The sequence below is a fragment of the Phoca vitulina genome, unplaced genomic scaffold, assembly GCF_004348235.1.
Source record: "Phoca vitulina isolate PV1807 unplaced genomic scaffold, GSC_HSeal_1.0 scaffold36, whole genome shotgun sequence".
NCBI classification, from domain to species: Eukaryota; Metazoa; Chordata; class Mammalia; order Carnivora; family Phocidae; genus Phoca; species Phoca vitulina.
In genome coordinates, this window is record NW_022589739.1 from 5317374 (window position 1) to 5344215 (window position 26842).

Sequence of the window (26842 nt, forward strand, 5' to 3'; positions counted from 1 at the left end):
CTGGCCTCAAGGCCAGCCTCCCTGCCTCCATGTCCCGAGACGGCAGGCGCGTCATTTTGGCACTGAGGCTCATTTGTTCCCCTCTGGGGGATGAGGTCTACCTTTGAAAGCTAGGCTGTGGATTAAATACAGCAGTGCCTGTCAAAGACTAGTAACAGCGGCCACAGGAGAGCCACTGACAGGAGCCAGGAAGGGCAGGCAGCCTAAGGGCCTTGCACGGATTATTTCAGCAGAAGCTTACAACTTCCCTGTGTGGTGGGTACCACATCCTCAAGTTCAGAAGACGAAACGGAGACTCAGAAATGAAAGCGGCTGCCCAAAGTCACCCAGCTCACAGGAATGAGAGCTAGAACACACACCCAGGCCAGCCAGACTCCAAAGTCCTCGCCTAAATGCTGAGCTCGGGGCTGCTGGCTCTCCACTCCACAGGCGCCCAGAGAAAGGAGGGGGAGTTTGGGCCGAGAGGATTTAGGAAGACTTTCTGGAGCAGGCAGGGCTGAGTCCAGGCCCTGGAGATGGAGAGAGGCAAAGAGGATGAAGACAAGCCCTGCAGATCAGAAACACCAGAGCAAGGAGTGGGAGGCAGAGATGGCCAGGCGGGTGGGCAGAGTACTGCGGCAGAGACCGGCCTGCTGGGGGAGGAGAGGAAGCGGGGCTGGCCTGAGGGCAGGATGGGCCGCCCCAGCCGTCCTCCTGGGGGCCATTCCACCTAGGGTCTTTCTCACCCACACCCCAGAGACACTCCTGTGTCTGTGCCCTCGGTCCTAGGACAGTCCTGGGGGAAGCCAAGAATCACAACCGTAAAGGCCCAATAACCCCTCCATCCGCACAGTAGGCCCAGCCCCCAACTCGATGAGCAGGTGCTTTGCCAGGCCCAAACTCCAGCCCACGCTCTGGGACGCCAGGAATCTGAACACTGCCACGTGCACACCAGTATCACCACTGCCACCCAGCCTTCAAGGCTCCCCAAGGCAGAAGAGGTAAAAAGGGAGCTGTAGGCCATGAGCTCCTTAGGGCTGGCTCCCTATCTCACTGGACTTCTATTCCCCACACCTGCCAGGACATTACAGGTATTTCCTCAATAACAGCTTGCTAAACTGAACTAAACAGAAGATTCTTCTGCTTAAGCGACAGCTCTGGAGTTTGAGAAGTCTGAATTCAGGTCTGTCCTGGAGCCCTGGGCTTTTCCCGCCTTTGCGGGAAGGATCATCTGCCTCTTTGCCCCCTAGAAAGGAACTGCCTCCCGCCCCCAGCAGTCACTACTTTGGCACCCCCAGGAGCTCCCCTGCACCTCGGACATGGTTCTGGGACCTTCAACTAGGGCCTGCTCCTCCTCCTGGGAGAAGCATGGGTGCCAGCCTCCTCCGCCTGCATTGGCAGGTATCCCCAAGGAGTGTCTGTGCTCAGGCTCGGCTGTGGCTACAGTGCTGTCCCCACTGTCTCCACTCCCCACAAGCCCAGAGCACAGAGCCCCGGCCTCAGACCCACGGAGAAGGGAAATGGGAGTGGAGGTGATTTAAGCAAGTCCCATCCCTGGTTCAAGCCCATTGTCCTGTGCTTTTTTGGAGGAGGTGGGGTGGGGGGCAGAAAGCAGAAGCATAGAGAGGTCTGTTGGTCCCATGGTCTCCTCCCAGCCCTCCTCAGGAGAAGGGCACAGGGGAACAGATGGAGAGGCTCCGTGGATCTGAGCCTCCAGACTCAGGCTTCCTGGGATGGGCAGGGGACCACCCATTCCCTTACCTTCTGCCTGAGAGTCTGTGGACAGATTACTGAACTCTGCGGAGGCTCGGTCTCCTTACCTATTACATGGGGATAAGAACCGATGACCACAGGGGACAATTGTAAAGACTGAGTAAAACATGAATGTGAATGTGCCTGGCTAACTGTAAAGCACCCTTAGAAACATCAGACATTTTCCATAGTCCTGGGAGGTGGGATGTGCAGGTGAGAATATGCGGCTGCTAGCGAAGTGGAAACTAGGATCCCATTCCATTTGGCAAACGTCTTTCCACATCTTCTAGGACAAGGCACTTGTCTCCAGGGGTTTCAAAACAAACAAACACTAAGACTTATTCCCTGGTCTCAAGCACTCACAGTCCGGTGAAGAGCTACACCGACATTTACATAATAAGGCAAAACTAGATGCTCCCAGAGGGCCCATGCAGAGAGGGTGGGACATTTTATTCTGGCCTCAGAGGTCAAAGGAGGCTTTTATAACATTATAATATAATAGTTATTAGCATAATACTAACTCTCAGGGCTTGCTGGGGCCAGGGAATTCTGGGTATTTGCATGGCTTACCTCATTTAATTGTCATAAAATCCCCATGAGTGGGTTTGCCCATAACAAAACTGAGGCACAAAGAAATTCACTCCTATCCTGGCCTTACAGGGCTGCTAAGTGGTGGAGCTGGGATTTGCACCCGTCAGACTCTGCTCCTCCGGCACACCAGGGGCTGAGTCAACCCAGACAGGTCTCAGGCAGACTCTCTCTGTGGCTGAAAGGCTCTGGGGGATGAGTCACTGAGGGAAGGTGCTGACTTACCCACAGTATCTCCCACCCATGTGCAACTCTGACTCTGGGTCCAGGGTCCTGCCTCTGACACTGCTCCTGGTCTATCTGCGAAGTTGGCCATGGCTCTGTATCCCCCAAGGCTCCATGTCACCACCAATACCAAGGGAGACTGATGTAGCCTAATTGTCAATGTACATTCACATAACAGATCACTCATGGAATAATTATTCTTATTATAAAAGGTAGTTCAATGTCAGAGGCGGGGGAAAAAAAAAGCTCTCAAATCCTGGCTCTGCACTTATTGGCTGTGCGACCTTGGGCAAATCTTAGTGTCTCTGAGCCTCAGTTTCCCCATCTGTAAGATGTGGTTAACAATGCTGATCTCGGGCAGGTGTTGCAAAGATGAAATGACATGGTATATCTAGTGCACACCATAGGCACGATAAGCAATGGTTAAATAAATGACCTTACAAAGGATTTCCACTGGAAAATCATTTTCTGCACGATAATATCTGGTGATCATAGTACTTTTAACTCATATTCATCTGCCACTAAGTTAAATCCATCACAAGCATTACCTCATTTAGTCCTTAAAAGCCTAATTTTCTTCATTTGACTTAGCTTTAGGACCACAGAAAAGATATGCCCAACACATTAATTTTACTGACACACACCTATATATGGAGAGAGAAACAGGATAGTCAGACGAGCTCATACTTCCTGGGCACCTCCTATACACCAGGTACCGCTGTAAGCATTCTACAGTCAGTAGCTTAGTTCATCCTCTCCAAAATGCACCTAAAAGTAAGTACTACTTCATTTTACAGGGCTGGGGCTTGAAGCACAGAGGGGGTAAGTAACTTTCCCAAGGCCACTTTGGCAGGATTCAAACCCAGAGCCCACATTCTTAAGCACTATAGTATTCTAAAATAAAGAAAAGTCACAGCAAGAATGTTGAACGGACCCCAAGCCCCAAATTCTGAGAATTTCAGCGTACTGCTCCCCTCCAAACTAAACTCTGCCATCGTTCCCCTTCTGCCAGTACCTGCTCCCCCCCGCCCCGCCCCCATCCCACTGCTCTTGCTTCCCAGCTCTACCCCACTGTACCTAAGTCAGAGGTGTCAGACTAGTGGATTTTTGTGGGCCCTGGTCGTCTGGGACCTCAGCTCCCTATATCCCATCCTCTACAAAGTCACAAGGGACACCTCACCACGCATGGCACTCTTCTGCTCAAGCACACTCAAAGGCTCCCCGCTGCCTAGAGCCGAAGCCCCCAGTGCAGGGAAGAGGATCAAATGGGGACTCAAGATCCCTGCAGGATCTGACCTGGACTCCTTCCCTTTGGCCCCAGACCTCTCTTTTGCTGGCTTCTCAGTCCCAGAGGCAGAGCAAGTCAGTAAGCTCTTTCCCACCACTCCATCGAAAATTCCAGCCTTCTCCTCAACTGTTTCCCCCCAACTACACCCAGAACATCCTATCTTTTTCTCTCTTCATCCACCTCATGGCCTGGCCTCATACATTTAACCTAATTATTTATGGTTTCTCTCCCTGTCCTAGAACTTAAGGTCTATATGGCAAGGGATTTTACCTCTTTTTCCCCTTCTGTAACCATAGCACCTAGAACAGCTTCTGGCAGAGAATAACAACTCATAAATATCTGCTGAGTGAATCGACATTTGACATGCCTAAGAAGAAAATGTGCAAACAACAATGGTGGGGGAATGGCTAGCATGCCTCTGGCCTCCTTCTCCACTCCTGAAGACATTTCTGGAATAGAGGCTGTAGATGCCTAGATTAAGATGTGTGGCAGCCAAACCCTTTCTTGTTCATTCTCCCTAGGATTTACAACAACAGTGCCCTACGAGACCCTGGGCCCACAGTCTCCCATCTCTGTTCTGAACTTAGGTGCGTGCGTGCACATGTGTGTGAGCATGCGCACACACACTCTCTCTCTCCTTGCCTTATTGAAGGCTGTCTGCCTCTGTCCTAAACTCACATGTCCAGCCTCACCTCCTTCTGCCCACCTTCAAACCAAGCCATTTCCCATCTCCCCAGGCCTCTACACCCACTAGAAATGCTCTCCTCTTCCTTCCACGTACCCATTTGCACTTCATGGAACCTTCTAGATCCAGATCAAATGCAGTCTCCACCTCTCCCCAGACTCCTTCTTTCCCTTCCAAGCTTTCCAGGCCCTCTCCAGCCCCTAGAAAACCACCCACTGCTATCTCCACCATCATATGGAATTAGTCATGAAGTTATCTTGTGATTTGCCTTCAATGATCTGAACCGTGACCACAATCTCCTACTTCATTTTTTTTAAAACATGTATGTCTTGTTTTCTCGAGTATGTGGTGAATGTGCTTTAGAGTAGAGGTGAGGCTGGGCCTACCCCCATTGCCATCCCCATATCACAGGGCCCAGGCCACACAGTAGGTGCTCAAAGTCGGCTTCGCAATCACCTGCCCAAGGTAAACAAGTCACTTTCCTAATCAGGTCGTTTCCTCAATTACAGGTGCCCGGACTGGCTTCTCCCAATGGCCTGCATTTTTTTCTTCAGGGTCTGCTCTGACCTTGGTTATCTGCAAAGCCAGTTATGGGCTTCTGTTTTCAAAGGGTGTTAGACCCATTGTAATCGTGCTCCCCTGAGCTGGGCAGATGAGTATGGTGGAAGAAATGATCTGTGAAATCCTGCAGGTCTGGAGAAGGAAAGTGCATCATTCTTGGAGGCAAACCCAGGCAATCAGAGCATTTCAGCTACCTCAAGTCCCGGAATTCAACAGGGGGAAAAGACCACAGTGAGTTGTAGGTGAGTCACTGAGGAAAACCAACACTTGAGGCCCAGGTGTACTTGTTGAGCACCAGCTCTTAGTAAACTGATTATAAGAGGCAGCAAAGTCTCAAGTTCCTTCAGAGCTTCCAAGGAGAGAGTCAGGGAGGAGGTGGTTTACTCAGACCCCCCATGTGCCAGGCTGTAGAAGAGGGTCCCCTTGCATCCCTACAGCCAGGTTAAGTGGGCTGTCACTAGCCCGGTGCGCACCTGAGGAGCAGAGGCCCATTCAGTAGGAGGCAGAGCACTGACTGAACCAGGTGAGTCCCGCTCTTTCCACAGTCCCCCAAGCAGCAGTCCCAGGTTGTCTGTGGTTGGGTTTTTATTTGTTTTGTTGTTTTAAATTTTGGGTAGGAAATACATTCAAAAATCAAAACTCACTAAAGTATACAGGAAGTGTGTCCCTTCTACCGCAGCTACCCAGTCTGCCCCCACTCCGAACCTGGGAGTGGCTCTCATTGCTTACGCCTCATCCCTGACAATGTTTATGTATATACACACAAATACAAATATTGATTCTTTTCTTTACGTAACTGATATACACTTCTCAGTGCCCAGCTTTTATCTCTTAAAGGGATGGACTTGGGATGGGGCCTGGAGACAGAGGATGAAAAGCATGAAAGAGGAAAATATTCTGCAGAACACAGGTGTGCTCAGAGAAGACCTAAAGCCTAAAGGGAAGGTCCCCATGGGCACCGTGGGGTGGTATCAGTTGCTGATGGGATCTCAGGCCAGCCAGAGAAGAGCTTGGGTGGTGGGTGGGGGCATGGGGGGGCGGGGAGAGGAAACACCACAAGGAAGTCCTGAAACCCCACTGGCTGAAATATCCGGCTGGCCTCCCCTTCCAGGAAAGGGAGGAAGTATCCATAGAAACAGGACTAACTGATTACCACAACAATGGCAGAATGGGTTACTGACCAGGAGGACACAGGAACTATGGAGGAAAAGCAATCATTTCCTCTGAAATTTATGAGAGACCAAGAAGGGGGAAGTTGGTGCCTGAGACTCTCACAGACTTCAAATGGCTGGGAGCACGGAAGGGCTCTAGGACCTGAGATTGAGGAAGTCAATGATTCAGACTCCAAAGCAGCTCCGGTTCTGCAAAGGAGGGGGCAGGGGCAGTGAGAAGGAGGGTAGGGAGGGAAGGAGAGGAAGCGGGAGGAGGAAAAGGGGGAGGGGCCTTCTAGGTAGCAAGCCGCTCACCAGAGAGGTTGAGAGCTGGGCTCTGGGTACAAATCGGCTAGACTCCAACTCTCCCTCTTGCCCAAACTGTGAAAACTTGAGCGAATCAGTTAACCCCTCTGTGCCTTAATTTCCTCACTGGTAAGTGGGGCAAATGACAAGATCCACCTCATGGGGTTGGCACAAGAATTAAGTGAGTTCATGTTTACAAAGCCCTGATACCAGGGCCTGGCACGCAGACAGCTACAGAACATGCTCCGGAACAGGAGCCGTGTGGTTGCACAGGGAGCCCTTGACAAGGCCAGCTGTTGGAGCCCACGACCCATCACTGGAAGGAGAACGCATAACCAAGAAAACCCTAAGACAGTGATGAGAGGCCTGTCCCCGCCTCAGCCAGAGGAGGCAAGCCTGGGATGAGCTCAGGCTGCACAGCAGAGGGCAGAGGGCAGAGGGCAGGAAGGTCTGGGGGGTCATCTGGAGCCAAGAGGTCGAGGGACAGAAAGGGGCCCTGGGAAGTCAGACCTGGGCTCCCACTCCAGGTGCATTGGGGCCCCTCTCCCAAAGAGCCATCTTTTGACTGACAGACAAAGATCCAACACTGAGATGAGAAAGGGAGCTGGGATGGGGGACAAGCTTGGTTTCTAAAATACATCTATTTAGATATTTCCAGTGACTGTAAGTCCCCTGGCCCAGAGCATTGGAAACTCTTGCAGATGAGACCGCTGAACTTCTGGCTGCATCTCTGCGGGGCAGCCCGGGGACACCCGAAAGCAGTCTGGGGGCCCCTCTGGGAACTGACAACACGTGCTGTCAGCCAGAGCCCACTTCCTCCTGTGACGGGATCTGGAGGGAGATGGAAGACTGCAATAGCCGTGGCCTGCCAGATTCAAGAAGACACCTGGCCGGAAGTCAGAAAAGCAAACGGACAGCGACTCAGGAAAGGGGCAGCCTAGACTGCCATTCCCAAAGCATGCTGATGAAAGATGTCACAGTGCCTGAGGGGAGGTCTCTAGTAGCAAGCCAGAGGGCTCTCTCCCAAGAAGCATTTTATCAGCAACTCGGATGATGCTACGGAGAGCATATTTTTTAATTTAATTTTATTTATATTCAATGAATTAACATATAGTATATTATTAGTTTCAGAGGTAGAGGTCAGTCATTCATCTGTTGTGGACAACACCCAGTGCTCATTGTATCATGTGCCCTCCTTAATGTCCATCATCCAGTTACCCCATCCCCTCAACCCCCTCCTGTCCAGCAACCACATGGAAGGCATACTTAAATAGGATCCTGAAAGAGCTCAATGGACCATGGATGCACTGAATTTAACAAAGTGGAAATTTAATAGAAATGGTTGTTCTGAATCAGATGGGAACAAAATAGGAGGCTCTGCATTTAAGTTCTAAAGCCACACACATTCAGGACAGAGGAGATGCAGCTGAGCAACACCACATGTTAAAAAGATCTGGCCAGCAGTAATGTCAGTGAGTCAATGGTGTGATATAGCGGCCAGCAAAGCTGATGCAATCCTGGGCTGCATTAAGAGGAGTAGAATGGCCTCAACCAGGGAGGTGATGGCTCCCTTCCTCTGCTGTGGTCATACCACACCACGAATAGCATACATGGCCTGGGCACTGTATGAGAATCTGAACACGTGGGAGTTTGCTCAGAGGAGAACCACCAGGAAGATAAAAAGAACTGAAACCACATCACAGGTTGTTAACCTGGAAGAAGACTCGAGAGAGAACAAGAGGGCTGCCTTTAAATATCTTGTTTTACTAATTACAAGATGCGTACTTTTCAATTATAAAATGTCTGAAAGCAGAATGTATCTTCTAGCCCCTTAACATCTGAGATTGAGAAATGTATCATCAATTTACCAAAATATAATAGTATGTCAAAAGAGCCACAAAGATGGCAGAGTCAAAAAGTGAATTAGAAGAATCAGATTCTAAAACTGAAGAGGTTTTAGAAACGCCTAACCAATATGTTTTCCTTTTTATGTACATACAAGTGTTATGGGATATAAACTTATGTCTAAAGTCTAAAAAGATTCTTCTCTCGGTAAATATAAAACTTTTCAGTGATAACAAAGCATCGTTCCACAATTTAATTGGAAGCACTTTTTCTTTCTTGAAGGTACACGAAATAGTGGTACTTCTTCCTATCGGTGGTATCACAGACTGGATTTAAAAACCGTATCTGAGGAGGTGGACATGTGGAAGGAAAGAGAACGCTCATTCTCTATGACTTCAAGAAAGAAGACTGGGACCAAATGCCAGAAGCTACCAGGAGCCATCAGGGAGGGGACAGGAGGAGCCGTCCAAAGATGGAACAGGTCAGCTCTGATGTGCAAGCCCAGGCTGGACCACCACAGTGGAGAAATCAAGCACCAACAGAACAGCCCTGTGGCTCCGAGGTCTGATGGCGAAGATCTCGCCACAAAGGGAAAGGCGCCTCATCTGTCTTCATTGCACACATAGGTGCTCTGACTGAGCCAATCTCTTAACAAGTCACTACTTAAAGGTAAAAGCCACTTAGGGAACAGGACTGAATGGGAGGCCAGAAGCAAAGAGGAGCCCTGTCCACATCTATGCTCTCAGACTCCACTGGGCCAATTCGGGAACAGACTCGAGGAGGAAGGGCGTCTCTGCCCCCTAGGTGCCAGGCACCATGATAGGTGTGCTGGGCACACTGCCCCATTTAATCCTCACAGCCACCCTGAGTGGTGAGTATTATCACTCCCGTCTTATTGAAGAGACACTTGAGGCTCAGAGAAAGGAAGTGGCTTGCCAAAGGTTTTACAACTCTAAAAACCATGGTCAGTGGGACAACATGCTTCACAGAAAGGAAACTCCAGAAGTCTTGGTTGCAGAATGAATAAATTGAGCAATTAACTGATCAGTCAATGAACCAATGTGGTCTCATATTGGTAGCACTAATACTAGAAAAAAGACGAAAGCTGATTCCGTGTGTGCCCCCCACCCCAACCGTAGCTCCCATGGGCACTGAACTCATGCCCTTTGCTGATTGCAGGAGCGATTTATCCCATCACATACAGCAAGGGTGTTCCTGAGACCTCTGTGGCAGAGAACAGGTGCTGGAAACCCTGCTCAAATGTCAAAGCCTTAAGCACACCAGGTTGCCATGCCTCCCACCTGCTAGGTTAACACTGGAGCTAGTGGAAACTGAGCTCAGTTTCTGCCCCCTCCCCATGGCCAGGTGTCCAGAGGGCCGGGGGAAAGGCTGGGGAGTCAGCCAAGCCCCTACATGTTCCAGCTGCCTGGAAACATCAAGTCCTGCCCCACCCGCATGTCCAAGCTTCTTCCTCCGCTGGGGAAGTAAACCCAAAGTGTGCACCAGAAACCCAGGGCAGCACCCACCTGAATGGGGATATTTGGGTGCTTGTGAGACCACTTCAGAGGCTGGCCCACAATGCTCCACGAGCGTCTGACAACTGCACACCCCCCCCACCCCACCCCCACCGCAGCGCTCGGGGCTGGCCCGATTCCAGCCTTCCACACCGCCCCCAGGCAGCCCCCACGTTTCTACCATGTGGCTCCCTGAATGTGCCCTCACTTTTCCACATTTCTGTGTGCTATACCTCTGGCTATCTCTGCCTATGGAAATCCTATTTTCCAAGGCCCGTCTCAACCACCAAGTGCCACCTCCTCCAGGAAGTCCCCCCTGGTTCCACTGTGAGGCTCTCCAAAGCACATTCCGCACTCTACCTTGCTATGTGGGCATCTGCAGCTTGTCTAATGCACCTCCGTGCATTAGGTGAGGGCTCCACTCCTGTCATTCACTGCAGCATCCCCAGCACGGCAGCTGCACACTGAGCTCAAGAGCCTTGGTCGAGGTGCTCCATGCCCTCCCTGACAGCACCCTATTAACAGTCCTGCTTCCCTCCTCCACCTCTTCCCAGCTAACTCATCCCCTCAGGTTCAGCCCTCTGCTGACAGCTAATCAGAGATAAGCTAATCTGTCAACATATCCTTCCCAGTTAAATTCTACATTTTTTATAAAGGGAAGACAAGGACTGGAAACAAAGGTGGGAATTTTAGGCCCCAAGGCTCTGGCGGAGGTATTTTTGTTAACGAAAGATCTTGCACCAAGCAATTGAGCAAGCCAGTGCTACAAGTGTATACATCCTAAACTGGAAGAATGCCAGAGCTGCGAGAAAGGGGGCGGGGCTCTGCCCCCAAAAGGGAAGGCCAACTGCAATTAAAGCTGCCCAAGACAAACCACAGGATCACGGCTGGGCAAAAAGGGTGGAGGGAGAACAGACTTGACTCCCACCTGGCTGGGTGACCTTGAGCAAGGAACCGCACCTCCCTGGCCTCTGCTCAGTACCAATAGACCTCTGAGCCTCGGTTTCCCCATAAGTAAAAACCACAGTGGCATGAGTGAGAGCTGGATGATCTCAGAGGGCCCTTCCAGTCTGACATCCCAAGGTCCTGTGACTCATGGCTTCCATCTCTCTCTCCCTCCCTCCTGGGAGGTCAGTATCGTTTGAAACTACCCTAGTTCCACTCCCTGCTCACCTTGAGCCCCACCTGAGTCCAAAGACAAAGGCAATGCTAAAGATCTCCCAGCCAGTCAGCAGGCAGCATGGGGGGGGGCGGGGTTTGCCACCACAGGTGAAAGGAAGGGTCAGCACTGGGGGCAGGTGTTGGTTTCTATGGACACAGAAATGCTCCTCATTCATGCTGCCATCTGTCCCAGCCTGGAAAAAGACAGCTGGTCGCCTTTGCTTCCCTGACCTACCTTTTTAAGAGATTACAATTGCTTGCCAAATTTAAGTGCTGCTCTAAAATCAGGACATATAAGGTCTCTCAGCCTGGATCGGAAGGGTTCAGAATGGGTAAAGAGCAGGAACGATGCAGAATAAAGCTTGGAGGCAATCTAGGCCGCTCTGTGCAGCCATGCCAATTAAACATCTTTAAAAATAGCCTCCCTCTTCTCTCGTGCTGAAGATAAAGATGAAGTTGCAGCAATAACCAGACATCTGCTAGGAGCTTCTGAAGAGATCACAACATAAACACCCTGGAGAGCTGCCATAAACAGCCCAGAGCCCTCTCCAGGAGGCCAGCAGCGTCCTGCTCACCACTGGGGGTGGGGAGGGGCACAGAAAGAGGTGGTGCAGAGAGGCTGGGCTCCCCAGGGCAGAAGGAGGTGGTGGGGAGGAGGAGCTCAACCAGACAGAAAATGGAGAACTGGCTACCTTCTGCAGGGAAGTTAAGAGGTCAGGAACCCACCAAAAGAAAGATTTCCAGGAAGCCATCCAGAGGATTCCAGGCCCGTTCTGAAAATGGGTCACTCCTTAAAAGTGGAAGTAAAGACATCTTTGAGTGCCCACCTCTGCAGGGTGCTTCCCAAAAAAATATTTTAATTACATCTCTACATCAACCCTTTGAGGTAGGTGTAATGACCTCCTTTATATAGACTAAAATACTAGTGTTCGTGGACTTGCCCAAGGCCACATGGCTAGGATTCGAACCCAGGTTTGTCTTAGTAGGATTGTTTGTACCTATTATCACAGAACAGGCCCTTGAGGTTTCTCCCCAGTGTCCAGGCTCTCTACATCCACAAATCTAACACCAGGAGATTCTGCATGAGGAGAGGTGGCAAAGTAGCGGGGAAGGGCAATAGTTAAGCTTTGACCAATTGAAAGAACCACCGAGTCTCAGCAGCCGTGTGGGCCCCACTCCGCATTCTGGGTGCTTCCCAGCAGATCCAAAGAGGAGCAAAGGGGGAGACAGGCACAAATCAATGCCTCGATTCTGTCTGCCAGGATCCACAGGAGATTAGCGACAGCAGATGCCACTGAGGAAGAGAACAGAGGGCTGGAGGATGGGAAGGAGAGAGACTTTTCATTGAATTACCTTTGTCCTGAGTGAATGAGTATGTTACCCTCATCCATGCATGTTGGGGGGGAGGGTGAGTACCCTGCATCTGTGTGTATCTGTGTGTGGGTGGGTGAGTCATTTTTTTAAGACAGTCCAGGATGTCAGGTACAAGATAACAGACACACCCAGGCTAGAGATGGAAACCTGGAGCAGGCAGGAGTGCTGGGCCCCTGGCTGCCACAAACTGAGGACCCAGCAGAATCCTGAGACCTCATCCAGAGCCTCCTCCTTCCTTCCAACAGTCCTGTCCTGCAGCTGCAGGCAGACAGGTGACAAGCTCTCCTGGCATGGACCCCCTAGTCCCCAAGGCCCCCACCATTTGCCCAAGCCCCATAGGACATTCCCTGAGGAAAGAGATGGACCTAGTCCTCTCTCTGAAGTCTGAAAAGAGGCCTCCCCAGTGGCCCCATCTATTCCTCTGTTTTCCCTTTCATCTGCTATCAGACCCCTACCTCCTTCAAGCAGGGGTTTCCTCACCTGCCCTTTGCATCAAGCTGTGCAGAAGCCCCTCTGTCCTGATACTCGGAGCTTTCGGCAATCTGACCTCACAGCAGGCATGGACTCCACACACTACACCTCAGGACGCCCTTCTGCTCCTCCAGGGTGAACAGCTGTCCGACAGAGGGGTCAGCGGCTCTGCCAGGCCCCCAGCAGGCCCTGGGCCCACTCTGCTCCAGGCATCAGCTCTCCCAGGGACCAAAGGGCCCAAGTGACTTTTTCCTGGAACTTCTTCACCCTCCCCTACACCTCGTCTCCTGGCCCCGGGTCCAAGTTAAACTCTGCAATGCTGCAAATCTTTACTTGTTACAGTCAGTACTCAGATACATAGCCAAGGCCAGCCATTCAGAGTCACGAGAGCAAAGCCATGGTTTCTGCATCTGCTGTAACACACTGATACGAGCACGGCAGGGCCAGAACGGGATGTTCCTAAACTCCCACTCCCGCCTCTGGCAGGGCTGGGCTTCGAGACTGGGTGTGGCAGGAGCTCTGGCCTGCAGACGTCCCTAAAACCTTCTCTTGGGGCAGCTCGGAGATCACAAGCCACCATCCAGCTCCTCACTACCCTCCTCTTGCTGCCTGAAGAAAGGACATCTGCACTGGACATCCCTCACTGCAGGGGAAGGAGAAAACCCGGGGCCCCAAACCAGCAGGAAGCAAGTCCCTCTTCGGGGACCCGCCAATACCTGTGTGTTCCCCAAAGAGCGATCTGACCCGGCCTTGCAAGGAATGCCAGTGCAGCCAGGGATCCCGGCTGGGAGGTGGGGATTCAGGGTGGGGTGCAGGCAGGGAAATTCCCCCGACACTCAGGGAAGAGAGAAACACTAGTGCAAACAAAGAACGTACTACAATCCCAACCCTAAAAACATCAGCACTGTCCATGCACAGTTCCCGGCCAGCCACCATGGCAACAGGCCAGAGCTTCCTAGGATGAACTACGATAATATTTAGGTGGGTGGAGGGTACCGAGCAATTACATTTAAGAAACGATATCACACCTGGACTTCACCAAAGGCTCCTCAGGGGTGGACACTTCCTCAGCAGTGGACAGAGAAGGGAAAGGGTCTCAAAAATCAGACTCCACGGTGATCCAGTCTTGCAGTGAAAGTTTGTTTGTGACCAAAGGGCTCGTGTCCCCTATCATCCCTGCCAGGCCTGAGTTTGCGAGACCAGATGATCAGTGCTTTAGAAAGGAGGAGATTTATCAGTGCAGACCAGCCATGTTTTCTACCTCTGGAGAAGATGCAGGGAGGAAACAGAAATGGTGGAGGGAGCGGTCAGCCACCCCCACCCCCAAAGTGAGGTCCGTGGGGTGTTTGGCTATCATGCACTTCCCCAAGAGGACAAGACAGGCCACTGGGGCCTGAAGCTTTGCCCTGCCTACCTGGCCTTAACAACCATGTCATTCTGTGTGCCTCTGATAGCTGAATAAAAAAAAATCAAGAGCCTACCATTAGAACAATTTCAGGGAAACCAAAATGAAATTCTCAAGAAGGAAAGGGAGGAGGTAGAATGGGAAAGAGGGTGAGGCTGCATGGGTTCCATGGGTTCCTGTTTCCTAAGCCCCAGCTTTCTTGATTCCCTAATTTGAGGAAGCCCAGGTAAGTTCTTAAAGATAATGTCATAAAACAAATAAATAAAATAGGCAAATATCAAAATCCCAATGGCTCTGTGACCTTATCCACATACATAGCTGTACAAAAATGCATGTATAATTTTGTCTACCCATCCACATTGAAGAAAATTCTCTTTTTTAAGGAAAAAGACCCCAAGTATTTGGATTTTCCACTAGAAAAATGTTTTTATTGTAAAAATTTGGAGAAAATACTAAGATGACTAAAGATAAAGGAAAATAATCAACTGTAGCACTGCCATCAAAAAAGAAGGACTCGCCTGGTGGAAAAGACTACGTGAAAAACAACAACAAAAACCCAAGACAAAACAAACAACAACAAACAAGAAGAAGAAAAAAACAACTCCTCATTCTGAGGGCTGTTTGCAGAGGGGGCCCCTTGCGGGTGGGTCAGATCTTACGGAGATTTGACAGGGAATCCAGGAGTGAAGCGTACCTTTTCCTTCCCTCCTGAGCCTCCCGTCTCTCCTTCAGTAGGATGCCCACAAAGGTGCCAGAGGCGACACTAGCTCTTCTCCGCAAACTCAGACAAGATACTGAAAGGTCATGAGTGTGCGTCGTTTGAGTAAGGCTCCACAACTGGCCAGGTGTGGGGCAGGTCAGGGGAGCTCGGCAAGGCACAGGGAAGGAGCGCTGCCCAGACGAGGTGTGCAGAGGTCTCTGTGGAGCCCAAACGCCAAGTGTCTGGGTCAGAATGTGCTGATGCCTTTGGCTGAGTGAGTTGGGATTCCAAGCTCTGGCAGAAATGACCTCAGTCCCCGTCTGCCCCACAGATGATCGGGGGAGACCGGTTGCTGATCAGGGCAGAAAGGCGGCCATCTGGGCTCCCCACCACAAACCAGAGCAGTGTGGTGAGCACAGCAAATAGTTCTCCTCTTATTTCACAATGTGTACAGACTGATGCTTGCTGAGGAAACCTCCACACGCGAGCAAGTCATCTTTTTTTTAACCCTCTTATCTAAACACTGTCACAAGCAGTCACACAAGCCCAGGACAGGGTTCATTCACTCAAAATGCACTGCCTGAGTGGCTGCGACATCACTGGACAGATGCTCAGCTAGCCTCTGCCCCATCCCAGAGGCCACACGGGGATCCAGCTGGGCACAGAAGTGGATTACAGCCTCGCAGGGTTTGCCGGCCAGTGGGGGAGGTGGGCACTTAAGACAGAGGGTCGTGGCTGGTTAAAAAGCAGAGGGGAGGCTGCTCCAGATTAAAATAGGCATAAAAAGACTAGCAACCAAATGCAGCATACAGACTTGGATCCTGATTCGAACAAACCAATTCCGAAGGTCCTTTCGGAGACAATCCGGGAACTCTGAATACGGACAGATGAGACCGAAGAACTATTGCTCATTTTATTACATGCTATAATGGCAATGTGGTTACGAAAAAAAAAACATTCTTTTAAAAATAGATATATACTGGATTAGATAGGGGCAAAATGACATGGTATCAGAGATTTGCTTTAAAATACTTCAGGAAGAAAAGACAGAAGGGGAGAAAAATAAAGAGATGAAGCCAACCCGGCATAATCTTGATGACTGTTGAAGCTAGACAATGAGTATATGGGGCTCATTATATTATTGTCTTTATTTTTGTGTTTGAAAATGTTCGTGGATATGGTAAAATAGAGGATGGCAGTACACTGTGGTGGACAGCTTAATGAAGACTGGTACAAAAGGCTAAGGGAATACAGAGCAAAGAGCAAGGAGGATTTGTAAGAACCAGGAAAGAAATCTGCTAAGTTTTGTGAGGGTTTTAAAAGCCATTTCATAGTGGGGTGGGAAGCCATGTTCACAAAGAATTATAACAGAAGTTGGGGACTAGTGAATGCAGCGAGGGAGCGGCCCACACCACCCCTCCAGACTACAGAGCATAGCCACCAGATTTTCCTGCTTCCTTCAGTCCTTAACTCACCACCTCAATCTCATTCATACAGACTGAGACCAGAAGCCTAGCTTGGTTACTCACTAGCCACGTGAAGCAAGGGGGGGGGGGGGGGGGGGGACTTTCAACCTTCCCCAGTCTCAGTCGCCTCATCTATAAAATGGGGACAACCCCAGTTACTTCTTTGGAGGGCTAATGTGGGGACCTACTGATATAAACAGTGAAAATTCCCCGCATGATGAACAGTATTCCCTTCCCTGGCTCTTTAAACAACAGAGACTTTTAGCCCTGGCAGGGCTTCTAAGACGAGCAATGTTCAGCCCAAATTTTCTTGCGTCCATACCCTACCCCTCCAGCCAGAATGAAGGCTCTCCACCAAGAAGGCAGGACCTCTACCCTTCAGAAGCAGGGAGTGAAAGGAACAGGTCCATGGTTGTTGACAGGCACACCCAGATGAGGGTATGGACATGGGCAGAGAGAAGAAACACACCCCAATTATAGGCAGAGGAGGGTTACCCAACTGTTCCTTTGCTCCTTGCTGCCCCTGGGAATGGGCCTTCAATGAACACAGCTAAAACCAGCCTTAGTCCATAAGATACTTTTTACTAAAGTACAACTGGTTGGTATTAGGCTAATCATGATTTTCTTTTAGAAGAGAGGGATGAGCAGAAAGCCAGAGCTCCAGGACTGAAGAAGGAAGGCGGCACAGATAAGAAGATCTGGGGATCTCAATCACCTTACAACCATAACTAGTATAGCTCAACAACTGTCCCCCCGAAACAAAACAAACAAAACCAGAATCAGATCTAAGGTAGAGGTTATTTCAGCTAATAGTCTTCCTAGACTATCCCAGAAACCAACTTTCAGAGGTGAGACCAAGTCAATGGCACAGGCAGGCTTCCTCCCCAGCCCCGCACCCCCCCCATAGTACCCAAACACCAGCAGGTCAAATCCCTCCCCAGTACAGCATGACCAATACCAGCCATTCATCCCTGACCAGAGGACAGAGTGAGCAAGTGGTCTGCAGGTTGAACAACCTGGGCTAACCAGGGTCAGTTCAAGTGCTTTGCCAAAGAAGCAGCCTCTGAATCTTTAGACAGAATCTTTTCAAAGGCCAGGAGGCTCCAATCAGCACAAGGGAGTGCCATGATCCTGCAGACATCACTTTCTAGAGCCACAGGGCAGCAGGAAGAACACTGAATATAGTTCTGGCAGAGCCTGGTCCAAATCCTGGCTCAGCCACTTTCTGTGTGACCTTGGGCACTTATGCTACCCGAGTCTGTTTCCCCACATCTAAAATGAGGAGGGCAAAACTGAGTGTTTGGATAATAACCATGAAATCTGCTGCAAAAGTGCCACAGGGCAGGACCTGTCTGTCCGTAGGCACGTAATAAATCTGTCTTCTGCCCAAAGGCAAGCTCTTCCTGCAAGGAGTCTTCAGAACATCAGTTGGGGCTGTCCTGGAGACTTGAGGCCCACTTGTTGGCCCCAGGAAGGGGACAAGAACAGAGCTGGTCCAGGTGCCAGGCACCCAGGCACATAAACACCAGAGGGCCAACCCGCTGCTGGCTTTCTTTCCAAGGGACCTGCCCACAAGGGGGCCAGCTAGTGACTTCACCACCCCCCCCCCGCCCCCCACCGCCTGAAACCACAGAAGACTAGAGTGAGCAAGGGAGGCTGACAGCAAGAAGGTCCACACACTGCCACCTCAAGTCCCACAAGGCAGGATGGCCCTCCAAATAAAAGCTCTTTTGGCCTTAAGAACCCAGGTTACAGAATTAACAACGTGGAAAGAGGCACACGTTTACTCTGGTTTCAACACGCCTCTTCCCCATCCAGCAAAGGCTATGATTCCCAGCTCTGCAGGGAGGCTGGCCTAGGATAAAGTTAACCCCACTTGCTCCAGTCCGGAAGCCAGGTCAACGGTGGCAGACGCTGCCGGCAAGACCCCATTTCTTCCCAGAGCTAGTACGGACGACGACAACGAAAAGGGAGCCGCAGACGCCCCCGCCGGGTGCTCCCAGGCCTGGGGTGCGCCTGGGCTGCTGGGAGATACACGACAGACAGGACAGCGCCGCTGTCCCCTGACCACCTCCACGCCCGGGCCCCAGACTCAGTCCCAATCCCAGCCCGCAGGCGGCCAGGCCACTGACATTTGGCCCAACTTAACTTCCTGTTGTTAAGGAGGCAGAAGAACCGCGGCGGGTAGGGAAGCGCCCAGTGAAGAGCCGGGAAAGAGCGTGAACAGAGCAGAGCCCAAATTATGGGAAAGCAAAGTTTGGGGATGGTCTGCCCCTGTGGCATGCGGTACTGCGGGCGCGTCGCGCCCACTCCGTGTTGACGTTTGGGGATTTTCTCGGCTTAGAATTGCAGGGTTTGGGTGTTGGGGCGGAGTAGGAGGTAGTTCGGGCGGGGTACGGGTGGCAGGCTTTTACTGCGTTCTAATCGATTCAGAGACCTATCGGGCAGCCCCAGCCTCCCCGGGCAGGGCCACCTGCTTGCCGGACGCCCCGCGGGGTGGGTTTGAAGCGAGAGATGCTGCGGCCGCACCTGACTGTCCCCGGCGCGGGCCAGGGCGCAGAGTCCAGGCTCGGCTGCCATGGTCCCCGCCCGCCCTCCCTGGAGCCCCGCACCCCACCCCCCTTACCGAGATCCGCGCCAGCCACCGAGCCTCGGGTCAGCTTCTGCCTTCACCTCGGGCCGCGGACGCGGCGGTCAGGACCCGCAGTCCGCCTGCGGAGCTGGGAGCTAGGGAGGTAGCCCCGCGCAGCCTTAGCCAGGCGAGCGCCTGCACTTCTGCGCCGCGCGGCTGACTGCGCTGGGAACCGCCCCCATCGGCGGCGCGGCCAATGACAGAGCGGCCGGGGGCGCGCCCCGCCCCCGACCCGAGGCCCGCGGCCAATGGCAGTGCGGCGCGGAGCCCACCCCCGCTCCACGCCCGCTCCGCCCCCACGGGGCCAGCTGTCACCGCGTCTGCGGGCGGGCGCACGTGGGCTGCAGCCGTGCCCCGAGCGCAAGGAGCCGCGGGCGCTCCCACCCAGACCAGCACAGGTCTGAGACCAGCGGGGGGCCGATGAAGGCGGGGCGTAATGGTGCTGCTAGATGAAAACCTGGGTGCTAGTATCCTAGTGTCGGCGGAGAGGCAGGGGCTGGACCTCAAGCTCCTTGGCCTGGGCAGCTGGAAAGCAAGCCTCAGCTTCCCCTTTTGGAAGTGAGGGAGCAGCATGGCACTTCCTGTAACGGCTGTGGACCTCCCTCCTTGCTTTTGCTCTTGACCAGCCGGGCTTCAGCAAACGCCCTGTTAGCTGATAGGCTCTTCCCCTCACCTGGACCAGCCTTGCTTAGAACGCCGCTGGTGGGAAGAGTGGCCGTAGTGCAGACCAGCCACGTGACCTTAGTCACATCACCTAAGCACCCTCTTCTCTTGACTGTCAAATGGCTGCCTTAATCTCTTCTCTGCCCACGCTCCTGGGTTGCCCATACGCCCTCAGCCGCAGAGAGCACCATCCACAGAAAACAGTGTGAACAGGTGGGGCCTAGTGAGGGCTGCCAAACGGCTTTGTACACCGTAAATCCTACCAACAACTTGTGCAGACTGCCCCGGGCATAGCAGTGATCATGAACAGGGATCCCAGGGGCAGGGGCCATGTCTTACTCACCTCTGGAGCCGGGGCTCTTATCACCGGCTGGGCCCAATGCAGGCATCCATGAATGTTCTGGGAACTGAGCTGACCCAGGAGAGAACAGGCAAGCTTGGGCGGTGAGTAAAGAGTGTTGTGGCTCAGGCTGCTAGAATTTCCACAGCTCCAGACCACCCTCTAGAGAAACTTTGTTCCCTTGCCAGGCACGTAGAAACAGAACAGCTTGCCCCCATCAAACCTGGGGCTTTCTTTGTTCTCTCTGCTCCTTACCAGGGGATCCTACTCCAGGCCTTTTGGGGTTTCCCAGGGATTGTCCTACCTGGTAGCTCTCTTAGCATCTTCAGAATTCAATCAACTTCCTGTAGTTGAACTTCAGCAAAAGCTGTCCCTGCTCAGTTTGTAGAAGTCAGCAGTAACTCCCAGAGGGGCGGCTCTCCTCTTGACGGAACACTGCCTGGGATGCCCGTGGATGGAGTGGGCTCTGTGCACATTTTCTCAGTCCTGATGATGGCTCTGTAAGGTCTGTATCTTTGCTATTGTTCCCTTTAACAGATGTGGAAAGTGAGACTCAGTGAGGGAAAGGTACTTTTCAAGGTCACACGGTTAATAAGTAACAGGGTCAGAATTTGAGCCTAAAGCTATCTGATCCCAGCCTCTGCATGCCTAACACTGTGCACTGGGACTGCTACAGCCCTGCTCGCGGCTCGAGAACACTGGAGAGGCCCCGCCTATCTCTAAAGGAACTGCTCTGGAGCCTGACCTGCCCAAACATTCTGCTGAGCTCAGGCCTGGGGACTCTTAGGGCCAGGAGATGAGACCAGCATGGCCCTGCTTTATTTACAGACTGATACAGGAAACGCTAGACAGAGTGGAGCTTCGGGAAACAGTGTTGCCTCTGCCCCCAGCACAAAGCCTCACTGGACACAAGGCCTCTTCCTTCTGGCCTGGGTCTGAGGCAACCCTGTTGGGGATGGAGCTGGAGAGAGTCATTCATTCAGTTCACAAATGCTACTGTGAGCTGGACGCGGTTCCTGCATTCATGTAACTAACAACACAGCTGATAAATAACCAGAAGTACAAGGGGCTATGGGAGCTCTATTCTTTATTACTTATATCTTTTATAATTCCCATCACCTTATCTCTAGCACAATGTTCTCCAAGTTAAACACATTTAACACTACTTCAGGAACACTTTGGGCCAACCAATTTTTGCAAGAACACTGCTCAGTATAGAAGTTCTAGTAGCTCAAAAACTAAAACTTAGCTGTGCCTTCCTAGGAGCTTTGCCTCTTCTCCCCGACCCAAACTTTTTGTTTTGTTTTGTTTTTCCCACCCCACCTTTTTAACTCAGGGGCTCAGGTAAGAAAGACCCTTGCTAGGTGAGCTTTTAGGGCAAGCTGGGAGTTCATGGGGGCTAAGTGCATGGATGGAGATAGTATCACCTTGGGACCTCTTGAGCCAGGGCCCCTCACCTCCACACACAAGTTACCCTTCCCGGCCATCTCGCTGCAGGGTAGAGAGAAATGGGGGACAGGAGATGACAACCTCACCCCCTCTGGACATAGCAACAACCATGGCATCTCCCACTGGACTGTGTGTCTGGGAGTTTATAAGACTAAGCTCTTCAAAGAGAAGGTCATGCAAAGTTAGAAGGAGCCATAGAGGAAATACCATCTAAGCCCCTCACTTAACAGATTAAAGAAATTTAAAAAACAAATGGAGTCCCAGGGAAGGGAAGGCGCTTGTGAGTGTCAGGGAGTGTGGGAATGGGTTCCAGGTCTCTGAGGCCCCGGCCTCCCTCTTAGCACACAGGCAAGCTCAAGCTCCTCGTGCCACGACTCAGTAAGCTATATTTAATAATAATCCCTTCCCCTACCCACTCTTCTCAGGACGGTGAATGTGTGCTGCCGAAGGTTGTCTGGGAGATGCAGATGGCCACATTAGCATCAGAGGGAGGGAGAGAAGGCAGGCCCAGATTCATCCCTAAAAATATCTGCATCTCAGACTGGAAGCCATGGGTTTACCAGCACATGCGTGCCTCCCTCGAGAAAACTTCAGCTGGTGATCTCCATCATCATTGGTTATCTACCTGACGGTACTCCAAGACAGCTGTGGGGGTGGCAGGCCTGGCTTCTTTTTATTTCAAGCCTGGCAATTTGCTTGAAGAAAGGTCAGAATTGAACTAAGTGGAATGCAAAGATTTTCTGTGGAGAAGCTAGGGTGCTTCTTACGACATTTGAAGGGCAGGGAGAAGAGTTAGACCACCTGTGTCTTCCCCTCCAAATGAGACAGGGTCCCTGCCCTCGGGCCCCTTCCTCATGTACTTACATTCCAGGAAGGGGTAAAATAGTGATTATGGTTCTCACCAGTTCCTGCCCATGCTGCTATCAAAGGCCCTTGGGCTTTCGGAAGGAAGTGGAAGGCTGGTATCTATGCAAAGTCTGATGACCTTCTTAAATGATGAGAAAAGGCTGACTGGCCCCAGGCCACCTTGGGAGCTCTTTGGAGAAGGACTTTCTAAGCCAGGAAGTGGAAACATTTGTACCTCCCTCAAACAGACACAGGAGTGCAAGATCACTGGGGCCTTGTTCTAGCCCGTTATCTTCCTGATAGGCCTCACAACGCCCTATGTTTCATAGATAAGACATATAAATGTTTGCAAGGTCACTAGGCACTCATCAGGCCTACCACATTTTCAGTGGGTTTTCCAGAGACAGTTGGGGGAGAAATGGCACCTATCGAAATCAGTAATGCCCTCAGAGAGACCGTAGCACTTTGGGGAAAGTGTGCCTATTGGCAGCAATGATGGGAAAGTCGGCTCTGGAGAGCTGAGAGCAGGCAGGAGATGACATAAGAAAGCAAACAGAGACAGAGAGTAGGTGTGCAGGGGGTGAGAGGAAGAGACACAGGGTTATGAAAGTAGTCTAGCCCCACTCGCCCAAGCTCTCCCAGGAGCCAGCATACGGCAGGGTGAATCTGCCTGGCTGACATCTGAGCCTGTGCTCTATACACTCTCCCGGTTACAAGACTGGGCACAGCTCCCAGGCCGGCCGACCATAGAGCCCCCGTGGTGACTGGTCCAACAGACATGCCGGTGGTCCAAGCAGACTCCGTCTTCAGGACCAGTGTATAGATAGAGCTGTCTCTTTCCACAGAAGTCAGGGCTAGCAGTCAGTGTATTCCACATGCAGTAGAAAAGACCTAACCACAACAGGAGAGAAAGAGACTCCTAGGACAGAAGAGACCGGAAGTAAGAGCTCCAGCTACCTTTCTTTACAATTCTCTTGGCTCTGCCCTCCTCCGTGTTGGCTTTGTCTTCAGGCTGGTTTTCCTCATTGCGGCCAGTGCCAACAACTTTTGTTGCCACAAGCAACCTTATCCCAAAGAGAACATTTCTGACCCAGCATTCCAAGCAGGAGTCCTGAGACGCACCCTGCCTGGATTGGGTCACATGCCCACCTGAACCCCTAGGGTAGCCAGAGGACTGGAATGTGCTGATTGGCTGTGCCAGGCGGGGCCCCTGCCTGGGGCGGGGGGGCGGGGGGCGGCCTCAGCTTCCCCAGAGACACCAGGCTGTGGGGGAGAGAGGTGGACACTTGATTGAAAGCTGAGTGCAGTGGGAAAGGAGGGACACAGGGCCATTTGCTGGGTTGGTACAGACCAGGGCGGGCATGAACTCGTAGAAGGAATTCATGCTTTTCACCTCTCAGAAAGTCATGTCATTCTGACCTCCCTCTATTATCCACTCCACACTTCCACCCACCCACATACCAACCCCCCATTAAACTCTTCTCTAGCTTCAGTGTGTTCTGTAGTAAATACATTTTAATTAAAATCAAATTCCTGTCCAACTGCTTTTCTCTTCAAATCTTTCCCTTCGATGCAGTTTGGATGGCAGGAGACCACGCAGTGCAACCTGGCCCCTGATTGGTTCAGAAGGGGTCATTCGTGCCTGGTCAGATGAGTGGGGTCTGCAGGGGCCCTCGGGGTATCACTGTGATGGAGCCGGAGTCAACTTCACAGCTCAAGTTCTGGTGGAAAGTGCTCAGGCTCCAACAGTCTGCTTCCAACCTCTGTTCTCCCTAATAGCGTGACTTCCAGCGAGCCAGTTAATGAAGATAATAGCCCTTGCTCGTAGGGGCAGAGTATGGATCACATCAGATGCCAGACATGAAGGCTTACTGTTGACCTCATGAAGTGTTAGTTGCTTTCTCCCCTATTTTGTAAGTGTGGTGGTTTTATATCCTAGCAACTTGCCAAGCTAGAACTGGGTTTCCCAGAACTCTCTTTCGTGGACGGTTCCCAGGGAGGACTGGCCGCTAGGCACATGTGCACGAGATGAGGAAGGTGGAAGTGACCACAGGCTGCACACCTGGAAGGTCAGTGCAGGGCTTTAGGCACCTGTGCGGCGCATGCGCGTTGCTAATGGAGTGGGGGTGGGGGGCAGTAGCCAGGCTTCTGGAGATAGCTTCCTCCGGCATCCCTGAGTCCAGGGCCAGTGCACATGCACCAATTTGGCAGAACGTATAAGCTGCTTCTAAGAGTCACTACTGCAGTGTTAAGGTTGGAAGTGGTAAGAAATAAACACGAATTCTGGCTCCTGGAATTCCGAGTTCAGTTTCCTCTTGATTTCTCCCACTCCACATCCAAGTTTTCTTCTCACTTGCCAGCCCTGTCGATGGACACAACTTCGGGCCCACCAGCAGACACGAGGCGCCTGCCTTCCAGAGACCTCTTCACCAGCTCCTGCAATTGTGTTGTGAACTCCAATCCCTATGACAACCCTTATTCCCTATCACATTAATGGTCCTGCTTCCCGGATCGAACCCCAATACGAGGGGAAATAAAACTGCCACTTCCTGTGAGCCTACTGTGGGCTCATACGTTATTATTCTTCACAACATCCCTATGGGATTACTTCTGAGAATTACTGATTAAGATTATCACCCCTATTTTACACTTTGTATATTAGTCAGCATTCCAGAGAAGCAGAACCAATAGGAGACATCGAGAGATAGATAAATGGATTTATTATGGGAAATTTGCTCATGTGATTATGGAAACTAAGTAGTCCCACAACCTACCATCTGCAAGCTGGAGACCCAAGGAAGCCAGTAGCATAGTTCTAATGAGTCTGAAGGCCTGAGAGCCAGAGAGCCAAGGGTGAGAGTCCCAGTCCAAAGGCAGAAGAAGACCAATGCTCTAGCTCAGCAATCAAGCTAAGAGAGTGAATTCTCCCTTCTTCTGCCCTTTTGTTCTATTCAGGCTCTCAAGGCTTTGGATGAGGTCTGCTCCCACTGAGGAGGACAATGGCCTTCCTCAGGCTACCAATTCAAATGCTAACCTTATCCAGAAACACCCCCCACAGACACTCCCTGAAATAATGTTTAATCAAGTATCTGGGGACCCTGTGGTCCAGTCAAGTTTGCACATAAAGGGGCGCCTGGGTGGCTCAGTCGTTAAGCATCTGCTTTCGGCTCAGGTCATGATCCCAAGGTCCTGGATTGAGCCCCACATCAGGCTCCCCGCTCAGCGGGAAGCCTGCTTCTCCCCCTCCCACTCCCCCTGCTGTGTTCCCTCTCTTGCTGTTTCTCTCTCTGTCAAAAAAATAAATAAAATCTTAAAAATAAATAAAAATTTTAAAAAAAGTTTTTTTTTAAAGTTTGCACATAAAATTAACCACCACACTTGGACGAACTCAAATCGTGGAGGTTAAATACTGTGTCCTAGTAACTGGCAGAACTAGGATTCAAACCCTGGTCTAGCTTGCTCTTGTGCCTGAACTCCTGTCACTCACTCACCCTGACACTCATCAGGAGCATTATCTCATTAATTATAAAAGGCTGCAGATGTGATGTATACTCATTAGGAATAGGAAAGACTCTTAGACATATCGGTTTAAAATGTTTAAGATGCCAAACACAGGAAAGAAAAAGAGATGGACATACCCTGAAAGATGGGATGCCAAGAAGAAATCCATTTTAGATCCGCTGGGCATCATGCTGAAGTCGCACACTAAGCAAACTGGTGTAGGCTGTGTCTTAACTGAAGGGGTCCGATCGCTCTCTGTACAGCCATGTCTGAAAAGAAATCTGACTTCTGGCAGAAAGAAATACACTATTTGTTTTTCTGCACCGCTCACCGCTCAGTACCCTCCCCCTGGCAACAATCCCTGACAGTCCCACTGGGAGAAAATCAAAGAAGCAATTGAATGAGGGCTGCTCTGGGCTTGTGCCCAAGAGTCACAGGATCCCCGGACAAAGCAGGAAGGCATGGCCCCAGCGGCCTTCTAAGAATGCCTGAGAGGCCAGCCCTCGAGGTTTTCCATCTCCCTGAGGACTGAGGGAAGCATCCTGGAAGGAGGATGCGGCTGTCCCATGGACAGTATGGAGCAAAGAAAATTTATGTGGTATGGCTGGTTCAGGGCAGAGTAGGAGGAGAGAGACCTGGAAGAAGGGCAGTGGGAGGACCAGGGGGCAGGGTGTGACATGAAACATCACCCCAGTGGTTCCAGCCTGCATCTCCCCGTTCCTCCCCCGTCCCTCTTGGCCTCAGGGTTTCGTGCTTGCTGTTCCCTCCAAAGGGCCCTCCCTCTTCCTTTCCACCCACCGAGGACCATCATTCCCTTTCAAACTTCTCTAGGTCACCACCTTATGCAGTCTCACCGCCTTGGTTCACGCTCCTTGCACATCCTGGGAACACCGTGGCCCCGAGACACTCCAGCTGTTTCTTTTTTTTTTTTTTTTTTTTT

The 26842-nt window shown here is 51.4% G+C and overlaps 1 protein-coding gene across 18 annotated transcripts in view; it reads right to left on the reverse strand.

The window, feature by feature from the left end:
* Positions 1 to 26202, reverse strand: part of LOC116646400 (F-actin-monooxygenase MICAL2) — a 221846-nt gene extending 195644 nt beyond the window's left edge. For 5 of the 18 annotated variants that reach the window (XM_032427107.1, XM_032427104.1, XM_032427102.1 and 2 more), the window contains exon 1: positions 19098 to 19288. The gene's annotated coding sequence lies outside the window, so the exon portion shown is untranslated. The other 13 variants (XM_032427099.1, XM_032427098.1, XM_032427097.1 and 10 more) reach the window with 7 other exon arrangements.
* Between the last annotated feature and the right edge of the window lie 640 nt (positions 26203 to 26842).